Source organism: Alligator mississippiensis, chromosome 1 (genome assembly GCF_030867095.1).
Source record: "Alligator mississippiensis isolate rAllMis1 chromosome 1, rAllMis1, whole genome shotgun sequence".
Classification (NCBI taxonomy): Eukaryota; Metazoa; Chordata; order Crocodylia; family Alligatoridae; genus Alligator; species Alligator mississippiensis.
In genome coordinates, this window is record NC_081824.1 from 377925938 (window position 1) to 377945393 (window position 19456).

At 37.8% G+C, this 19456-nt stretch overlaps 1 long non-coding RNA gene across 1 annotated transcript in view; it reads right to left on the reverse strand.

The window, feature by feature from the left end:
- Nucleotides 1-19456, reverse strand: part of LOC109282886 (uncharacterized) — a 135672-nt gene that overhangs the window by 26024 nt on the left and 90192 nt on the right. Inside the window, exon 2 of the long non-coding RNA XR_002089923.2 lies at nucleotides 17807-17968. This is a non-coding gene — a long non-coding RNA (uncharacterized LOC109282886). The remainder of the gene's footprint in view (nucleotides 1-17806; nucleotides 17969-19456) is intronic.

Genomic DNA, 19456 nt, shown 5'->3' on the forward strand with positions numbered 1-19456 from the left:
CCTAGGACTTCTAATTTGGTCTGTCTATCAATTCTGGAAATTCCAAGGGCTTTGCAATTGGACCCTATCCAGTTGGTCCCATCTTATGACCAAGAATCCTGGCTTTCTCTGACGAAAGAAAATCCCCAACTTTTGAATTTAAAAAAAGTCATATTTTTCTGTGATTAAAATTAAACACCACTGATATATATTAGTGGCATTTCATTTTAATCATGAAAAAATGTGGATTTTAGATTACTTTTTTTAATCTGAAAATTGGGGGGGGAGGGGGTTATTTTTAAAACAGGGAAAACCAGGATCCCTGTGATAACACTGAAACATAAGCTGCCTGTGAAAGTGAACTCAAGGCTAGCTGATAGCGTGGACATAATCAAAAGAAAATTTCTAATAATAATGAGGCTATACAAAAACTTAAGCAATCATTAAATAAAACTGAATATAAAAGAAAAGTTTGAATAATACTGTAATTCACCACTCAAGCAGGTACAAATAAAGTGAAATACAACAAGCTATCCTAACAGGGGCACTTTAATTACAGCAGCTCCAAGAGCCTCTCTAATTAAAGTGCCTAGACTGTAATGTGTATTGTCACACCTCAACTCCATGAGGTGCCCAATGACTAGGAAGACGGTAGTCCAATTGCCCATGGACCTTGTTGGTCATTAGCCAAAGCAGAGCAGGGAGCAAACACCAGCACACATTGCTCGCAACAGATTTATTCAGAATGGAGACAGCTTCAGGCAAGCTCCCTTACCAACAGAATATGGGAAGCAGCAGTAAACAATAGATTTTTCCCATATTTATACACTTTGGATTATACCCATTAACATTCACTCTACCCTCGCCCCTCCTATGTTCCACCATTTCTCCTCCCATCTCAACCTCCGCCTCTGTTTACTGTTTGGTTCATTAGCATGGAATTGTCTATGTATTCCATTCATTTACATGCCCTTTTGCCATAAGCATATGTCTAAGGCCATGAACCCTTTCTTTCAGTCCACAGACAGACTTTGGAGGTTTCTTTACCAATCACCGTCCACCCTTTTGCATATGTTCATCTTAGTTACATGTTATCTGCCACATTCCAATCTGTTTTCCTGTTCTAAATTGTGCCATCCCCACCCTTTTTGGGCCCCTGTATCTTATCTCGTTCCTTGCTGTAGCTGGTTCACAGCGCACAATCTTACTTTCTGCTTTTTCTAGAAAAAATGGTTAACACAATGACAATGGTTACCTGACATAAACAAAACCTTATATATATATATATATAAAAGATATATATATTTCACAACAATCCTATTATACAGTTAAAACTACTTGCCTAAGCATCTGCAAGGTTATTTTAATACACCATTTTGCCTTGTGGTCAGCAGCTTTTCTGAGCCATAGGTTAAAGTCTTATTTCAGCTGCAGAGTCAATGCTCCCCAATAATCGAAATTATTGTTACCCTAACATGTAGCAGTGTCCCTGTGTTAAAAAATGGCAGCAGGGGCATTGTAACTAAAGCTTATTGAATGAGCTTTAGATAAAGTGTCCCCACCGCCATTTTTCAGTGCGGGCACACTAATACATATGATGCTGGAGTCTTCTGGAGTATGGCAATTACCACGCTCCAGCAGGCTCAATTAATCAAATCTGCTCTGATGCACTGTAATTATATCACATTGAAGCAGCCTTGCTGCGTGTTTATAGTGCCCAGTGTACCCACGAAACCTGGTCGGCCCTACACAGAAGAGTGCTAGCGATGTCACTGGCTCAGTCAGCCAGGACTGTGGACTAAAGGAGCTGGACACACACTGCTATACATGGGCCACACTGTTCTGCATTGGCCACACACATACCACCCCCCTCTCACTGGGATTCTTGTACTCATGCCAATTGCTGGGCCATTCTCAACCTGCCCTGCTGCCCTTTGGACATAGTCTGCAGAGGTCTGCCAAGGTTCCGCAGACCACAGATTGAAAACCACTTTCCTGAATATAATGTTTAAAAAATAAACAAACAAAATAGACCCCATCTCGAAAAGCAAAACCTAGAAACCTTCTTTTCAAGAAGATCTAGCAACTCCATCCTTTAGATGCAAGGAGTTCTAAGTTGGAGCATGAAAGTAGATTTTATGAAGGATTGTGCTTTTTGCTAGCCTTATGAAAATATGCTCCAATTTGTCTCTGTTATAAGCCTTTAAAAATTACTGGGCACGTTTACATGTGCACTTTACTTCACAGTAACCTATTTTACGGAGCATTAAAGTGCCATGTAAAAAAGTATGTTTACACTAAAGCACAGTAAAATAGACTACTGCATATTAAGCATCACCTAAAACCTTCTGTTTTATGTGCATTCACTCCTGTGCATTCATTACTGCACATTAAGGGACATTTGTTTAATACCTCACATTGGAGGTACTAAATTTAATGTGCATTAGGGGAAGCAGCTTAATGCATGTGTAGATATGCCCACTGTTCACAAATACACAGTCAACATTTGTTAGACTAGAACAGGAAAATTATCTGAAGGTATTCCTTCCTCACAGAACATGCCTGAGGCCCTTATAGCTCCTATTAGTAATTACCAGGGATCCTGGTTTTTATTTTAAAAAGTAACCCAGAATATATATGCCACTATATGCAGTGTTTCATTTTAATCATAGAAATCACACCTGAGTTAGCCTAATTACCAGAAGCAATAAAAAGCGTGTATTTCTTGCCTAGCATTTCTCCACAGTGCCTTAAGTCTGGCTCTTGACTCTGTTTTAATTAAAAAAAAAAAAAATGCTTCCCCTTCCACTCAGCTTCTTGGGTGCTAATGGGTATTCAGGAAAGTGTCAATGAAAGTAGAAAAACGATAGGTTTCTGATGCCACTTCTTGTTCCTGGCCCAACCACTCTCTAGAGCAGCATTGAGCATATGGTATGGATTCTGCTTAATTGATCTATGATAAAACATAAATCCTCAATTTTTGGACTTAAAAAGTAATCAAACAGTCACATTTTTCTGTGGTTAAAATGAAAAACCACACACACACACACACACACACACACACACACACACACACACACACACACACATATATATATATTAGTGGTGTTTCACCAGTTAGTCTGCAGTCATTTGGTGCTTGTTTAAGTCCAGCACATGTGTAAATGTGTCCAGTAAGTTGGAAAGTATTTCTTATTTTTTGACAACTTACCTACCTTCATATGGGAAGTAACTGTAATCAGTTTTATACTTTGAAAATAGGAGATTACATTGGGAAACAACCAGATATTTTATATCATTAATAGGGAAAAATAGGCAATATACTTCTGTCTAAGTGCATTCTCTTTTTTTAAAAAAAAAATTTCAATAACTTGAAAACAAAGACAGAGATATTAAAAATGTTGATAAGCAGATGGAAGTGAAGGACAGCTATTCCAAAGAAAAATAATTATACAATTAAGGAAAAATAAATATATATTTTGGTGGATTTATGCAAGTACAGAAAGTACTGCACTCATAAATAGACAAGAGGTGATCCCAGCAAGTAGTAAACTGCAGACATTTTCAATGGACCTATCTATCATTCCAGATCAATGTTCGCAGATGGACTATATATTACAGGACCATTACAGAAATTGGACAGCAGAGAATTATCTTATGTAATGCTGACAGAATGTCAGACTTTGGCAGAAGAGGAACGGTATATGGAAGAGATATGTCATAGTGAGAATAGTAATGAAAATAAAGGAAAAAAAAGTTCTTCTAGGTGAGAAATAGGAAGCATTTATTTGGGCAACAAGGACTGTAACTACATGTACATTAGATCTGGAAGCAGGTTACTCACAGTGTATTGGGCAGGGGACTGGAACCTGCCCCACACCTGCAGTTCTTTCCAAGCCCTGCATCTCAATTGCCCAATCAGAGTGCAGGGCTGGCACCTACCCTTGACTGGGACAGCTCCCAGCCCCCACTGTGATCATTGGGGTGGCAGCTGGAGAGCTTGTATCCTGTTCAGCTCCATAATCAAGGGATAATCAATCTCCCCCACCAGCAGGGAGCTCCCAGCACTGGCTCCATGGTCATGGGGCCAGCACTGGGAGATCCTTATCTTACAGTGCCAGCTCTGCAATCATGGGGCCAGTGCTGGGAAATTACTTACCTTATAAGGAGCTCCCAGCACTGATCCCATGATCATGAACCCAGTGCTGGGAGATAAGGATCTTCCAGCCTCCCATACCTTGATCGCGGTGGCTAAGTGGGGTCTGAGAGATAAGAATCTCCCAGCCCCCACTGCCAAATCGTGATCTCTGAGAGGGAAGACTTGGGAGGGCCAGAGCAGGGGGGCATAGTCCTTGCCCAGACTCCAGTGGCAGAGCCCACCCCAACAGCAGCTCCCGGAGGCAGGAAGCAATCTCCTCCCCCTGGTCAGGTGTCCACATAAGCGCTATTGCACAGTTAGTAATCACAAGTAAACTTGCTATTTGCATTGCAAATAGCAAATTTACTCACAATTAGTGAGGTTTGCTGTAACACAAGCATGTCCATGTGTAGACATGCATGCTTACTGCCCAGTAAACTATGCTACTTCACAATACAGCATCTCATGTAGATGCACTCAAGAAGAAACAAATATTAAGCCTCCAATTTATACTTTATCATCTAAAGTCTTCAGTATCTTATTGAACTGGTAATTTATAAACCAGTTTGTAAAGTCAGGAACAAATTCCTTCCAGGGGCTTTAAAGTAGGTCTTTAGAGTTTTCAGTTCTAACTTTACCCTGTTCCACAGAGCAGAGAATGAAGTAGAACAAAGTAAACAAGAGAGAGAGAGAGAGGTAGTCATTGGTAATTCGTGCTTCAAGTTTCTTTTAGCACATGTTTAATTTATATGGCTTTATATATTAATTTAGATGTTTTGTTATGGTTCTGTGAAATTGATTTATGCCCTGATCCTGCATATGGAAACATACAGACCCAAGGGACTAAAAAATAAAAAAATAAAATCCAGGCCAGATACACTTCTGAAATGAATTTACATGGATTTTAATAGTATTATCTAAATTATATATAAAAAGTTTCTAGGTTTACAGCACCTAAAGCAGAAACAGTTTATCCACAAAACAAGAGCTTCTGTACCATGTACATCCTGTTCAACATTCCCTTAAAATCCAACCCATAATATGACCACACTGCTTTTGAGTGCCTTTGACTTTGAGTACACAGTTTAGTCTCTATGTCTGCTTGATTAGTGCATTTTCTGTCAATGTGAGTAACAAACACATCAGTATTAATTACACTGATGAGTTCTTTGAATATTTATTCACTGAAATCCAAATTTACACCTTATCACCTTATCTTATTTTATTTAGAGCACCAAAAAAACCTGTTTACCTAGTTTTAAAAAATCAGACATAGATAAGCTGATCAGAATTCAAACCATTCTGTTTTTTTTTTAAGCTCATATGCATGTATATTATATTGCAAAAGGGTTAATTATGCTGAATTTATATGTGGCAGTACATCCAGTACATCCAGTACATTAGACAGAAATTGTTTTAGCCCTACAATTTCAGTAAATAGTCTATCTAAATGATTTAACTACAAAGAGGGTTTTAATACTGCTACTTGTTTTTTATTCTTGTCCAGAAAACTTGTCTGAACCTAAATAAAGCAGTGGGAACTCAGAGGGGGAACACCGTGCATTCTGACTCAGTACATATGAACTGCTGCTTTGACATTTATAGGCATTCTTAGTGAAAGGTGATATTTTTTAATTTTTAAATGTTCTTTTTCATTTAGGCTGCACAAAATGGAACATTAAATAACTTATTTGTATTCCATACAAAAAATCAATGTGTCAGAATCTGCCATCCTTAATCAAGGAGCTATTTACTCTTTGGTAAAATGAATAAGGATTGCCTGGTGCAAAGAAAGGCTGAAAACTACATAAGAAGTACTTTGGAAGAACGAGACACTATTCCATCTTAAGTAAACGTAGTTGCCTAAGTGTAATTTTATTCCACCCTGTATGAGTCATGACAATCCATTAATGCATCTACTTTTATTATCCAATGTCTTCCTACCCTTCAGACAAAACAGTTTCCAAACAGCAGTGATGAGGAGGAGAGCCCATCCACCTTTTGCATTAATTAGTTTCAGGGTCTGTGTCTACACAAGACACTGACTGTGCAGTTGTTTGTAAGTACTTAATGACTGAGCAGTAACAAGTACTAAATGACTGTGCAATAACTCAGATAACTGCACAATAGTGCCAATTAACACCTTTTTTGTGATGCTGACTGCACAGTAGCCTGAGACTAATGCACAGTAACATCACATCACATTTTTTTCCATATGACCCTACTGTGTGTGCAGTAGTTTTGGCCTACTGTGCGACCAGTGTCTCATCTAGATATGGCCAAGGAGAAGAGAATTTCCATTGTGCATTATACAGACCTTGGGACCTCTTTAGAAAAACTACTATTAGTCTTCCAGGATGATCAGGAGCCAAAGGTGTAGCTTACATGTACTTTTAGTCTGTGTGTCCATTTGAAACTAAGCTGTTGCAAAGTAAATGTTGACTGCACTACTAGCCAAGCATCCTCAGGGTTGCCTCCATTTAATAGCAGGCCCATGTAGAATGAAAAAGGTAGCTACATATTCATGCCTGGATGACCTGCTGGTTTAGTTTAGAGTGGAGGGATTCTGTTTTTAGTGCTCATGTACACCTCATAGGGTATGTCTACACTAGACACTGACTATGCAGTTGCCTGATACTACTGCTCAGTACTGTCACACGGCAAAAACTGTGATGTGACACTGTTGTTCAGTAGCATTAGGCTACTGCACACTATCATCACAAAAAAAAAAAAAAATGCCAGTGCTACTGAGCAGTAACTTGGGTTACTGTGCATTTATTTAGTACTTATTTATAAAAGCACTTGTGTATACAAATACTAAATAAATGCACAATAACAACTGTGCAGTAGCATCTCGTGTAGATGCAACCATAGAGATGTAGAAGGGGAAAAAATAGATGTTAAATTATTCTGTTAACATTGTTTTGTTAAGCGTGCTGTGCACTTGATAAGCCTGCTTGTACACTTTTGTTAAACCTGCTGTGCACTCCTCATAACTCATACCATAGGCAGTGGCTTTGGTGCTCTTCAGCTAAACCATTACATGGTTGAAACAAACAATAGCTTAGGTTAATGAGACTGCAGCAAAAAGAAAAAGGAATAAAAATTCTTCAAAAGTGAAATTCAACCACTGACACTAGCTAGAAATAGACAGTTATGTTATCAAATACGATATCTTGAAAGAGGTTGCTACAAAATGGCATATTCCTGGTAGCAACACAGAATCCATTATAACTTGACCTGCCCTACTTTCTGCCTTGCTATTACAATGACAAAGAAGTGTTTAGACATGTTAGTCTGAAGTCAAGCAGAAGGTGAGGTAGCAGGGTATATTAGAGACTAATTGGTATAGATTGGCATGAGTTTTCATAGGCAACAACCAACGTCATCAAATGCTATGAATGGAATATGAATGCCATTCATAGTACTTAATAACCAGGCATCCTGGTTTTGTCTGATTTTAACAAATCCCCAATTTTCAGTTAAAAAAGTAACCCCAAATCCACATTTTTCCATGATTAAAATGAAACATCACTATATATATATAGAGAGAGAGAGAGAGAGATGGATATATATAGATAGATATAGTGATATATATATAGTGATGTTTCATTTTAATCATGGAAAAATGTGGATTTGGGGTTACTTTTTTAACTGAAAATTGGGGATTTGTTAAAATCAGACAAAACCAAGATCCCTGCTGATAACATAGGCTGTTGTCCATAAAAGCTCATATCTTTCTATGCCAGTTACCACCTGGCCTATCCTACCTTATTTAGGGCCACATTCTACTATTTTTTCTGCAGGTTCGTGGAATTGGAGGTCAGGATACAAGAAACCCTTCAAATATAATTTTGCAGAATCGGAGCCAGACTTCACTCATTGCATTCCCTAGGCATTTTTTTAAATTTACATACTCCAAAACACACAAAGTTAGCAATGAGGTATTTCCTCATGCATTAGGAACCTCAGCAAGGAATTACATAGGTTTTTATTACCTTGGGTTAGGCTGTGTAAACTTTATGGGCATTTTTACATATGCAAGCACCATAGCAGCCTGCACTTTAAAAAGAGTGCAGAGCTGTACTCCTTGCACTTGTATAAGCGGTAAAATGCACTTCAATGCTGAGAAAATGGTGGCAGTGTGCTTTTGAACTAAAACACATTGGAGGTGCTTTAGTTCAAAAGCTTACCGCCGCTGTTTTCTTCATGCTGACACACATTTCACCCCTTATACAACTGCACATGACACAGCACAGTTCACCTCAGCTCACATGTAGAGCAGACTTGATTAATTGAGTCTACTCTGAAGCAGTGGATCTCTGGCGTATCACTTGGAAAAAGGCATGTGTATAAATACCCTATATTTCCAGGACAATTTTGAACCATCATCATCACATAATACTCAGTAGTGTGTTTTCTATATTCTTTGTACAGAGAGTCATTCATAAGAGTCCTTTCCCTGTGTATTTTTATTTGAAATCACATTTTTAATTAGGATTATATTTTACAATTGATTGAACAAATATGTTTTTCTCTCACATTTCCTGACTTTAAATGCTACTAACTAAATGAAATGTTGGAAAATACTTTCAGGAATCAGGATGATTTTCCTCCAAATAAAATCTAACTTCTAGGAATATATGTTCTATTTAAGTTTCATGAAAATATGATATTCTAAGGTCAAAACAGTAATTTCTGCTGCTATTAATTCCTGTTGTCAAAATGGCTATCACCCAGAAAGATAAACATACTTCATTTTTTTTACTCATATTCCATCATTTAAAAAAAAATCTTAGCTAACTAAAATAAAAACTATATTAAAGTTCCAAGGTTTTGTATTTGAGAGACAAATGTGAGACACAAATTTTCATATTCTTCTTTTTCTTTTTGTTAGCGGAGAGGATTGACTACTGTTTTCCATGGCCAAAGATAATGCGGAAGAGTCCAATTCCATAATCTAGTACACCAAGCAATCCCCTACAATAAAGAGATATCTCATTTCTGCTCATGCCTCTTGATACTATTTATATTTTTTTGCATTTTGCATTAGTCATAATTATAACTAGGACCTAATTCAATATTTCACTGAAATAATGGACTCTTTCCATTGACCTCATGCCCCCTGGATCAGACCTTTGAAGCACTGAAAATGATTATTACAATTGTTAAGTAGTTGCAAAGTATTTAATGTTGATAGCATCCCTTTCTATGAAATAATTTAAATGATATATATATATATATATATATACATATAGAGAGAGAGGGCGAGAGAGAGAGAGAGAGAAGTACCTAGCCATACTCCCTTATCCTGAGTACTGATTAGCCATATAGATAGTTAGATCTATCTATCTATCTATCTATCTATCTATCTATCTATCTATCTATCTATATGGCTAACATGCATGTGTGTGTGTGTGTGTGTGTGTGTGTGTGTGTGTGTGTGTGTATAAGATGAACTTTAAAAAATTGAGGAAATTTAACTTTTTTATAATTGTGCCTAATTTAATCCCAAAGTATTGTTTCTTTACATGATACCTGACTGAATGAAAGGAAAATGTGGGGACAGTCTCAGGTAGAACATATATTAATTACACATTTCTAATTCTATTGCATTTGATATGATATGACAGTTTTGTTACCAGAGATCATGATTCCCTTCACATTTCATTTTTTAAAAGCTGTTTTATTTCTACACACACATACACAGAGAAAGAGAGAGAGAGAGAGAGATCTATTACACTGAATGGTGCAAGAGAATTTTCAGAGCAGGAATGTAAATAAAACAAATATGAAATTAATATTTCAAAGGTAAATATTTTTTGTGTGAATGGCTACTGAAGCCAATGAGATTTTTCCTTAAATTTCAGTGGACACTGGAACAGGCCTAAAATTCACAGCTTAATTTTCAAGATCAGATACAGATTTTAACTGTTTTATGAAGATGATAGACACTTTTCCTATGATAACAAAATGGCTATGACAAATTTCTTACAATGTCAAATTAAAAGTAAGTTAATGATGTTTTAACATAATTTCTGAAGGACATAGAAATGTACAGATGAAAAAAAACCATGGTGTAAGTGCAAAGCAATATTAGCTATGCTTTTTACTAGAATGGAAAGGCAAAGTGAGGTGAATGACCTAGCCTTGAAACATTGGGAATTACCATCATTAGGTATAGAACCTAACATTTGGTTTCTAGCTCTGGCTATGTTTGCTTTGAATTTCTTAGCAATATTCAGAGGGCTCTAGAACCAGAGTTTCTCTGCAGAAAGAGGAGTTTGACTGATACTCCATCAGAGGAACTTTCTTTACCTGCGTGAACTGGATCCTTCCCCCTACATAGACTGCTGCTGCCCTAGGCAGCAGCTAAAGGTCAGTACCCACTCAGTAAATCTGAAATGTATGTACTTTGATATGTTTGATTTTTTCCAGTCTAAGTATTAATGACATATCTTTTAGCTTATTTTATCCTATTTTTATTGTTTTATTTAGTTCATTCTATTTACTTTATTGTGTATTTTATCATGAATTTTCTATTTTATTTGTTTCTTGCAATACCTGTATATTACCTGGGTATCCCTAGGTCAGGTTATAGGTTTTAGAAAGGAGGGCTCTTGCAATCACATCTAGAGGCACGATATTTTATTTAGGACAATTGTTGGAAAACTGATAATAAATGACATTTCAAGGGACAGCTTAATAACACCAGAACCCTGAACTGTGAGGATTTTATTATACTTGACAGAGTGACAAACTCAGTATCTGACCAATGGAAAACTTCCTTCTCTATTTTCACTAAACATAGCTCTACTAGAAACAGAAATAAAAGTCTAAGAGAGTGACTTTAATCCACATAAGATAACTTCTTCAATATGAAACAGAGCGTTGCATAGTTTTTAATTAAAAAAGATTTGTAATCTCTCTTCAACTATTGGAAAATAATATTATGTAGCAGAATTTAATCCTTGAAAGGCTCATCCAGATACTCCACTGTGAGCCATGCTTTTAAGAATGTATATGTTAGATACTTAGGACACTTGTACACGTGATGAAAAGTGTCTCTTTTTGCGGTTTGTGTTACACTGTATACATGGTTTTTTTTACAATTTAAATTAATTTGTTACATTGCAAACTAAACCACATCCACATGTAGTTTAGTTTGAAACACAGATATTTGTAATGTTTCAGCCTCTTGACAGCTCAATCCCCCTGCCATGGGACATGTGGACTGAAGGCAGGCCTGATCCTTTTTTTTTTTTTTTTTGGGTAGGGCTTGCCCAAGTCTTCCACAGCCAGGGGATGAGCTACTAGCAGCCTGAGCATCCCCTGGAGCTGCAGTGTGCCCCTCCCTTCCCCTCCCCTCCATGGCAGCAGTGCCCCCCAGAGTGACCCAGAGGGGTGGGTTAGCGGGTGGGTGCTGCCCCAGCTCAGAGACAGCACCAGGCCTGATCCAACTGTTCCCTGAGCCCAAGCTGGGGCAGCATCCAGCCTACTAGCAGCCTATCCAGGTGGCCCTGGGGGGATGGGGGGGCCTTCCACTGAGGAGGGAAGGACTAGGGCCTCCTGCAGTTCAAGGACCACTCACCCTGCCAGCAGCTCACCCCCTGGCTATGGTAAGCCTCTGCAAAAATAAGTAAATAAAGGATTAGGCCCCTTGTTGTAACCATGATGGAAGCCCCTAAATTGAAACAATGGGTTTTTAATCATCAGAATTAAAAACACACCATTTCAATTTAGGGGACTCAACTTATGTCACATGTACAAGTGCTCCTGGTGATAACCAGGGATCTTGGGTTTTTTCTGATAAAAAATCGCCAATTTTCAGATGTAAAAAAAGTAACCCAAAATCCACATTTTCCCATGATTAAAATGAAACACCTCTATCTATATCTATACCTATATATTTGTGGTATTTCATTTTAATCACAGAAAAATGTGGATCTTGGTTTACTTTTTTACATCTGAAAATTGGGGATATTTTTTTTTACCTATCAGTGAAAACCAGGATCCTTGCTGATTACTCACCCCACCCCCGCTTCTTGTTTATTTTTCTTTAACATCACGGTATGGCAGGAGAGTGAAAATGAGGACACGGGCAGGGATTGGAGCCTACCAGGCATGCCCACCTACAGTGATTACAAAAAGGATGGAGCTAGATTGCTCCCAGTCGTGTTAGATGACAGATCAAGGGACAATACTTTCAAGTTGCAACAAGGGAAGTTTAGGTTAGATATTATGAAAGCTTTTTCATAAGGAGAGTAGTAAAAAACTGGAACAGATTACCCATATAGGTTGTGGAGGTTTTACAACCAGGACAGACAAACCTTGACTGGGATGATCTAGTTGGGGATGGTGGGTTGAAGTGGGTGACCTCTTGAAGTTCCTTTCAACTCTAATTTTCTATAATTCTATGATTCTATGTTGTTTGAAATAAATCATTTGAAAATGATGTAGAAAGTGACCACTTCCCTCTTTCTCTGAAAATTCCATTAGAATATTATGGGGAACCTTTCCCCCAAATTTTACAACTAGCTCCCAAATAAGATGAAAGGAGAATTAATCTGTCAATGAAAGGAGAATTCAGTTGAAGAATGAATTATGGTATAAAAGTGTTGCTCTATTCAAAGACACATTTTCAAGGCAATGCTCCCTAAGAATCAATTACCCAATATAAATTAGTTGTACAACAGTTGGAAGATACCCATATAAAAAAGAATATCTTTTCTGGGAATTGGTGATGTCAATACTATAACCCCTGGTTTAATGAGGAAATGCTCTAAAGTTAAATATGTTTTAATAGATGCCTTGAATTAATACAAGTCTGAAAATGGCTGTGTTATATCCCTGTATATCAAGAAGATTAAAAAAACAGTACAAAATAGTTAATAGACAAGAAAAAGAAATAACATCAAATGAGATTATAGGAAAAACTGGTAGCCATGGGGTAAATAATTAAAAGCAAAAATTTTGCCAAACTCTACCCAAAGGGGCAAAAAATAGCTTATATCCTGATGCATATATTCCTAACAATACATGGGTGGTGGCAGGGTCTTGTTTTAAAAAAAAATAAGTCTAACAACCTACTTGTACATGGCAAAGTAAATAGGTACTTCTCACTAAAGGAAATTTCAGCTGTTAAGCTACAAATATCACAATCTGACCTATGAATCTCAAGTTAGATTATATATCTATTCTGAGAAAGGGAAAGTCCCTTGGCCTTGATTTTCTTCCCTCATCAATCTGCAAGGAATAGATTGACCTGTAATGTCCAATTCTCACCAAAAATTTTAAGAAAATTATTTAAAAGGCAGTTACCCAAAGCAGTGTAATGAAAATATAATAGTCACCATTTTAGGTTATAAGAGACATCCTGTGTCATATTAACCCATGAGTCTTCTGTGTACTCCTGACAAAATACATGAGAAACATTTACTTTTTTTTTATTTTTAGACATGGATTGCTGAAAATAATATTTGGGACATAAGCAGGTAGTTTTAGAAAAAGGCTATTCCTGTAAAGACCATTGCTTGGTGTTGCAGTATTTAGCATCTAAATATGTAAAACAAAAAACCCCCAAAACATTTGTATGTAGCCTTTATAGATCTGAAGAGGGGCATTTGATTCCATAGACAAATGTCAAATTATGAAAGAAACTGGTAGTTACATGAATGGATAATGCTTTCCTACAATTAATTGTTTCTTACTATTCAAATACAGCATTGAATATGTGCTACAAGATTGGCAGTGCCCTGTCCAATAGTTTTCCAACTAAGACAGGGTTACAACAAGGATGTTTGCTTGCTCCACCGATTTTTAATTTATTCTTGAAGGCTAACAGGGAATCAATTCCATGCACCCATGATTTTGAACGACCCTATCCATATCTTGCTTTATGCAGATGACACATTAATAATGTCACATCCCAAATAACCTCCAAAGATTACTATTACTAGATGCTTTTCAGCAGTATTGAACTTCAAATAGCTTGGAAATCAACATAGCCAAATCTAAGGCACTGGTTTTTGGAAATGAAAGGAAGACATGAGTTTTGTTTTTACAGGAAAAAAACTAGAGGCGGTGTCTTCTTTTAAATACCTTAGAGTATTTGGGAGACAAAAAGTTCTTTGGAAAGATATGATATCTTTTATTAGACCAACAAAATCGTTTTCAAGCTTTTGAGCGCAAACACCCTTCTCAGGCAGAGAGAGAATCTGCTGGTGAATTGTGTGCTCTCCTGGGTAGAACAGACGCCAATATGCAAAATACAGATCTTGGAAAATCTAAATGCATGGTAGTAGGGATCAGAGGGATAGGAGACAATAGGTGTGAGACAGGTAGTGGGGAAAGAGGGAATGTTGAGCTGGTGATAGAAGAATGTACCTGGTAAAATGCAGACAGGTTACCTGGGGTTATCAGATGGCAGACATATTATAATGTGCCATAAATCCAATGTCTATATTTAGTTCATGATTTTTTGTATCTAGTAGATTGAAAGTGAAACAAACTGGGGAAAGTTTGATCTTTTTACAATAAGACAGGCAGAGGAACATTTTTCTTTAAGGCAGCTTTTATCTCTAATTCTATGAGGGGCAGAGGGCAGGTGCTCATGTGCTTTGAAACCAGACTGATAAATGTGAGCACTTTAGCTCAATTAAGAACTCCAAATTACTGAATAAAAATTAGATCTTATATGCTTACCAGATGACCAAGAAGTGCATTTCAGAAACCTCTCTTTTACTAAATAAACCCCAGTTTGAAGGGTTAAATAACATCTATATTCTCCTCCAGACAATTGGCTTAGGAAACATACTGAGTGCCACTTCTCTAATACTTCATCTATACTTTAAAGAAGACATCAATTTAAAAAACAAAGATACCACCATGCGAACAGATATGCTGACAGTGAGACTGTCTCAAATATCCACCTTTTTAAGAGTAATAAAATGATCCTTTGGCATAGAAACCCACCTATCTGTGGTGCAAAGCTACAAACAATGACAGGCCATTATTAAATTGAGACTTACTCTTATATGAGATCTGCAGTTGTCATGGGCAGGTTGTGTCAGACCTCATATTTGGACAGAATATGTTTTTGAGGGAAGAATGAGATAAATGAATCAAATCATATTTAATCTTGTTTTTCTCTTGAAGAAATAAGAGGAATATAGACCTTTCCATTAATGGGCAATTTTAAAAAGAGGGTTAATGGAGAAAATAAAACAATCTAGCTCCTTTCTAAAACTTTAGAGCCTATCCTATATTGCACTGATATTTTTGCATTCCTTGAACAAAGAGTAAGGGCCAAAATCAAAAGAATTATCATGTTTGTTTGGGGTTTTTTTTTTGGGGGGGGGGGGTTATGTTTAATACTTCATGTTATTTTTTTCTTTTATATCATCATACACTGTGTTCTTTTTAAATGTTGTGTTCACTTGTGAAATGGATAATATTCTTGTGCGCTTTTAATAAAAATTGTGCATTGCAAAGTTATGTTATTGTATGTATTTTATTGCTCATTTTATTGCTCATTTTATTGTATTGTTTCAGCAAAAGCCTAAAATAAACTGCTACTACTACAGCAAGCAACATTCAGAAGCAAGATAAATAAGTGGCTTTTAAAAAAACAGCTTTAATAAACAACAGCAATAATATTACTGTTAATTAATAGTGGACAACAGTGAACCTATTCATCCTGTAACTGAAACATTTGTATGTATTTTTAACTATGCATATTTTATTCAAATAAACTTGATTTTGACCTATGATCATATTTTCATTAGGAAACACAAAATTATTCTTAAAGGAGCTATAGAATATATGTACACCTCATCAGCTTATAAATCCATGAGTATAATACTTTATTTGTAACTGTTTATTTTTTTACCCTAAAGAAATGACTTAAAATAAATCATATTTTGCATGCAAATTATATTTCTTAAATTCCTATGAATATTATAAGATAAAATCAATATAAAATACATATGAAACAATTATCTTTCTCATAGCTCAGAACTATGTGATGTGGGAATACTATGTTATGGGAGAATATGAATTTCTTTCTTATCTGCCACAACACTTAATTTTATTTGGATTTTTTTATTAAAGGTTAAATATTCTTAATGATATATCCTAATAATATTTTTAATCAATCATTTCCTAGGATGAAAGTTCTTATCTTTTTATATGAGGAAAGATGTGTGATTAAGTGCTTAACAACACAGTACTGAGGGTCATAATATGACCTACTATGAGTATGACCTTATCAGTATACAACATTTTCATAAATTCAACACAAAATATTTTTTCTATATGAAAAGAGTTATTCAGTAAAAACTATGCCTCTGCATCACAGTTATTTGATGTTATTAGTAGGGGTGTGCGAAATGGGCTGTATTCAATTTGTATTCGGATTTGGCCTGAATCGGAAGCAGTGATTTGATTCATTGATTCAGTTCACCGTCCTGACTCGATTTGGCTGAATCTGAATCTGAATACTTGATGCCAATTTGGAGAATCAACAATTCATCCATAGACACAACTTGAAATGTTGTTTCTACATACCTCAAGGCACCAGGCATGGCTTGTGAATGTTGTGATGGTGGGATGGATGGAGCATCCCACAGGAGTGCCCCCCCCCCCCACATGCTTGGCAGTGAACCTGGAAGTACTTCCAGTCCCCTTCAGGGTCCCCCGCTGATCACACACCCCTCCCCAATGCACCGCTCCAGCTCAGCGATCAGCCACAGGGGGGCCCAGGGTGCACCCCCCAGACCCATGAGGCACCAGTCACTGAACCAGAGGGGTGTGAGGGAGCCCCCCTGCACATTCCTGGCAGACCCAGAAGTGGACTGGAAGTGCTTCTGGTCCATGCCTGGGTCTGCTGCTGAGCACACTGGGGACCCCACCATGCTCCTGTGGAATGCTCCATCCACCCCGCCTTCTCAGCATTCATGAGCCACCTGCTCTTTCTTGGAATGCAAAGCCCTATTTGCTAAGACTATTCAAAGAAGACAGTTTTGCTGGCAACTGGACCATAACTGAGGATCTCACTTCTAAAGAGTAATCAGAACCATCAGGAACTTTAGCTCCTTAAACAGGATGAGATGTAATGAAATTTGTTTGAGATATTGTTGACTCTGCCTTCTCCTGATAACATCACCAATGGCCCATTTTTTTTAAATCTATATTGGAAGGGGTGGACAGAAATGATCTTAAAGTTAATAAATTAGCAACTATTCAAATGCTATTAGCAATTAATAATATCCAGATGGCAGGATTAGTAGTAGGACTAGATAGAAAATAAGCTTATCAACTCAATACATTTTTAATGACAATCTGCAAACTTTTTACTGACAGCCAGACTTTTTTACTGACACATCTATACTGCCAGAAAAACAAAACAAAACAAAAAAATCTGGCAACCCTGTATAACTGCAGCAATCGTTTTATGCTGTGCTGCCCCCCCAAGAAGGCTGTTCTTAGCTCATGCCCTGGCATCCCCTGACTACAATCCATAACATTCTGCCACACATCCCAATTGCCAGCTTAACTTCCATTTCCTATAGCCTAGCACAGACTCCTCAACCAGAGTCTCTCCCCTCCCACCCCAGCCCCATAGCTCCATCTGCATTCTGCTCAGCCTGGGGCTACATGCCCCTGTGTACCATCAGGATGACCACTCACCAACCACAGGCAGATGATGATGGCCAGGAAATGCAGGCAGAACTTGGCTGGGACAGTAGGGTAGAGGGAGTTAAATGTATCACAGGCAGGTTGCTTGTTCATAGACATCCATCAATTTATGGAAGGTTGGTAACTCTGATAGAAAACTAACTCTTCATATCACTTAAAAAAGGAAAGAAAGAAAAAGGAAAATAGAATGTTAACCCAAAGACTAAGGATTGAGATTCACACAATTCTTGTACTGGTTTAATTATGCCAGTTAAGAGCAATGTTCCCTCTAAGGAGTAGTGGTCTGTAAGTGCAGCGCCTTGGTTCAGCATGGGGCACTTACTGAAGGGGGCTGAGGCCTGGGGGCTGGAGGCTAGAGCTGAGAGGCTGGGGGCCGGAGGTTGGGGCTGCAGCTGAGAGGCTGGGATCTGGAAGCCAGAGGCTGGGGGCCGGGGGCTGGAGCTGGGGGCTGGAGCCGAGAGGCTGGGGGCCGAAGCAGTGTCCCGGAGCCTGCAGAGCCTCACTCAGGGCAGGCAGTGGCTCCTCCACAAGGTGTGGCAAGTCAGAGATGGAGGCTGGGGTGGGGGGCTGACACAGCTCTGCTGGCTCCAAGGAACTGCTCCACCCGCCCCCCGTCCTGATGCCACGTGCCTCTTCACTTCCTGAGGCAAAGCAGGGCAGTGGAGCAGTTCCCCAGAGCCAGCGGAACCCACACCAGGGTCCCGCCCCCACCCCCCCTTAGAGCTTACCTTCAGCTTCTCTCCTGGTGCATAGCCTTGAAAAGGCTGTGTGCAGCTAGAATTTTAGTTGTGCACAGCCACGCATGCACGTACCTTAGAGGCAACTTTTGTTAAGAGTGTGATATAACACTAAAATTGTTTCTTGCATCTTAATTACTTGCTAAAGCAGTGTAATATTCGGTGGGAATGCAATTAAACCATTCTAAATAGCCTACACCAGTATACCGATAGATGTTCAAAATTTAAAATGAATAGGAGTAAGTTCTAAATTGGAATAAATGGTTACCATATGAGGAATTGTACGTATCTAACTATATCAATATAAAAATCACACTCCTAATTAGAAGAGTTAATGGATACAAAATTTGGGTTAAAATCAACCTTAAACTGAAATAGAAAAGTGAAAATTCTGGTACTATAAATGCAACCTTGGCATTCCACCAACCATAAAATGTCCAGATCCTGGTATCTTCCTGTAGAAGTTGCATTTATAGGTATCAATAAAGTGTTTTCGGTTTGTTTCATTAACCCTAACCAATGAATCAGGAAAAAAAAAATAGTTTTTTCTTAAGGAAGACACATCTAACTCTAGCTAATAAAAGGGTGTTATATAATCAAAGACACTATCATAAAGCACACAAAGATCAAATTATATTCCACTTACAATGTTATGTAAGTGGATTTAGGCATCTAAGGGCATAATTATATGTGCTCTACAGGTAGGGTGTAGGGTGCTTTAATTAGAGAAGTTCCAAGAGCCACTCTTATTAAAGCACCCACAGCATCTTGTATATTATCAGCATCCCTGCACTTTAAAATTTTAGCAGGGGCATTTTAACTAAACCTTGCTGAATGAGCATTAGTTAAAGCACCCCTACTGCCATTTTGTAGCATGGAGACACTGATATACGAGTCATGGAGG